The 3,171-nt window shown below is 31.8% G+C and overlaps 1 pseudogene; it reads left to right on the top strand.

Annotated features, from left to right (window-relative positions):
* Window positions 1–2,639: 2,639 nt before the first annotated feature.
* LOC118022022 lies at window positions 2,640–2,739 on the top strand (annotated as a pseudogene).
* Window positions 2,740–3,171: the final 432 nt, after the last annotated feature.

Consider the following 3,171-nt stretch of genomic DNA (forward strand, 5'->3'; position numbering starts at 1 on the left):
GAGAAAAAGGAGGTAAGAAGGTATGAAGGAAATACACATAGAGGACCCTTCTGTCACTGAATGGTGCTAAGCTTTCAGAGGCCACAATTTCTAGAATATGTTTGTTATTTAATTGTTTTCTGGCAGATAGCAAAAATATCCCAAACTTTCTTCACCATTTTATGTTTCAGATTACTTCTCATGACACACACACACACACCAGCATGCATGCATGTCTCAAATAATGGTCGTTGGGACAATTAACTGATGACAGTTTAATTTTCCAGAGTGAATTGGTTTGCAATTGACAATGAAGAAAAAAATCTACTTTGAAAAAAAGTTTTTAGATATAAGTAAGCTGACAAAATTGTTAGGAAAAAAAACTGTAGAGTTAAAATATGGAAAAATCTGAATTTTCATCAGTTAAAAGTCAATGATAATTATGAAGGTGTTAGATATAATCAGAGCTTGAAACAATGAATTAATTTGTTTTCTTAGAGAAGGAGGGAGGAAGAGCCTTTGCTTCTCAATAGCTTTGCTGGTTATGGATGGAGAAGACTTCAGATTACTTTTCTGATGAGTGGTTTAAGATGATTGTATTAGTCAAGTTAAAACGAAGAGGGATGAATTCTTTTATACATATATGGAATGAATCAATAGAGATAAATGTAATTATCCTTATTTCAGAGAACATACCTATTTGTCCCTAGGTATTCCTATTTTAAATTCTAAGAACTGTGGCCTATATCATGTCGTACCATTCTTAGTAAATAAAACTTAAAAAGTAAACTGTACAAATTTGCATCTATGGGAGGTAACAATTTATATTAAAGAAATTTAATATGTGTTTTTATTTGTTTTTAAAACTATTTTTATACCCCTTTGATGGAAGCTGAAATGGTTGAAAATATTACAGAAAAGCCACAGCAACAACAGAAAACACCAGAATGGGAATTCTGGAGCATTTTATAATATGGTTTGAATTTTGCAAGCATCAGAAAAATAAGAAATTTTTAATTGCCAAGTTTCCAATTAAGTTTTATTTTTTATTTCTCTTAACACAGAAAGACTAGCTGAGTAAGAAAATATTCAATGGTAGGAGTTGGAATATAAGAGGGACTTTTGGAATCACGATTTAAAAAGGTATTTTTCATATTGTGTGAATAAATTTTGTTACTAAACGGAGAGATATAGTTTGTATAGGTAGTATAGTATATATTTGTATATCTTCAAAACCAAAACTAAAGATGGTTTCTTATATTTATATTTTGTTTTCTTCCCACAAGCACTCCACCTACATGGAGTAGATATCTGTATATATAGCCATAGTTAGAAGGCAGGTAAAAAAAAAATCAAGCACATTTAAGAAGAGAAATATTTAAGAACCAGGGAAGGACAGGCTTCTATCTTTGCACAAATCTGTCAGATTCTCACATAAAACTATGGCACAATTCAGTAGCATTTGGAGATAATCTAAACAAATTTACTTAGTGCTCTCAGATAACCAGACTGTAAAGTAACTAGTTTCTGAAACTTGTTTCTGCTTCATGACACAGCCAGCTCTAAGTGAATAGAGTCGTTGTAATGTGCTTTACCCTTCCATTTATTTTATTTTATTTTTTGAAGTAATACATAGGTAGAATTTTATTACTAAATAACATGTGAGTATACAAATGCATAATTGAACAACAGCTAAAAATAGTCCAAGAATGTGAAATACACATTTTTTGAAATGATAAAAATGTATCCATGAAAAATATAAAATGTTGCATGTATATACAGTATATACTTCTCTATATATAACATAAATGAAAATTATAAAGTTGAGGTTGTACTGACCAAACTTTGTATGAAGTAAGATACATTTGCAGCCTTGCACACACATATGCAGATAATTCAAGCCAACATAATTCCCCTGGGGACCAGCATCCTCTCTCTTGACTATACATATTGACTTATCGATCAAAATGCTTGAATAATACCCTACTGTTCCACTTTTTATATTTTTTATTATGGAGTCTTAAGTTTCAACTTCAGGCATTTCGGGGGAAGTTAGTCAAAGGCTTTTGTATAAAAATCTTAAGGAACAGGAAATGGAAAGTGAAATCATGACAAATTATATATTAGTATCTATTTACCTTACATCTGGCATGTGACTTTAAAATTTCTGAGATAAATAGGTCTTCTGATTCCAGTGGAAACAAGTATCAGTGTTTCAGAAACATTATAGGCAAGAACTGCTTCCTAATTTTTGAATACTTGGTTAGGCTATAAAAGACAAAGAGAGTGAAGGGTAACTTGAATTGTATATACACACATTCACATACACTAGATGGGACACGGGACTTCAGGGACCATCTAATACAGATCATGGCTATGTGGTTTTATAGCTTGATATTTAAATTTGGGAGCTGTTGCTATACAAACATACCTAAATTTTGCATGAGGTGGCAGTTCCCCATACCTGTGTGTATGTCAATTAATACACAATGATGAAAGTCAGTTGCATGTAATATAAGTCATTTAGGAGTAGAATATTAAAATTTATGCCCCAATGGCGACTTTGTGTCTTGTCTACAAACACCTCCAACTACCCCCTAAAAGAAAAAAAGTACAGAAAGAACTCTTATGTCCGAAGATCTTAAAAATAAATGCAGTGCTCACTATAGCAGTGCAAATTCTAAAATTAGAAAGTTGAGAGAGGATGCAAGGCCCCTGAGCAAGGATGACATGCACATTCATAAAGTGTCTTACATATTCAAATATGATGCAATTTTTTAAAAAAGATCTTCTAATCTGTCTCTAGCCTACAAAAGTTTTCAGATAGAAAAAAAGACACTTCTCAAAACCTGTCACGTTTGTGAGTAAATATTTTTTCCCCAAATCTGGACATTGTGAATATATGCATTTTACTACAGAAATAGTCATGAGACCATTAACTTGAACTTATTCCCAGAAATCTATGATGATTAATAAATAGATGGATGATTGATAGATAATCTTAGGTGTGAAGGGGGAGGCAAGGGGACTATTTTTTATTAATGAAAGGTGAACCAAAAATTTTTATTGGGGAAAAAAAGGCAGATTTTAGCTAAATGATAAAATCCTTAGACTTCTGACTCTAAACTACACTTAAATTCAGTATCTTTGTTATAAGGACTTGATAAAGGTATTGAAGTCATTGTTGGCTTA

This window comes from Mirounga leonina, unplaced genomic scaffold (assembly GCF_011800145.1).
Source record: "Mirounga leonina isolate KUSES-001 unplaced genomic scaffold, KU_Mleo_1.0 Mir_175, whole genome shotgun sequence".
In the NCBI taxonomy this organism is placed as follows: Eukaryota; Metazoa; Chordata; class Mammalia; order Carnivora; family Phocidae; genus Mirounga; species Mirounga leonina.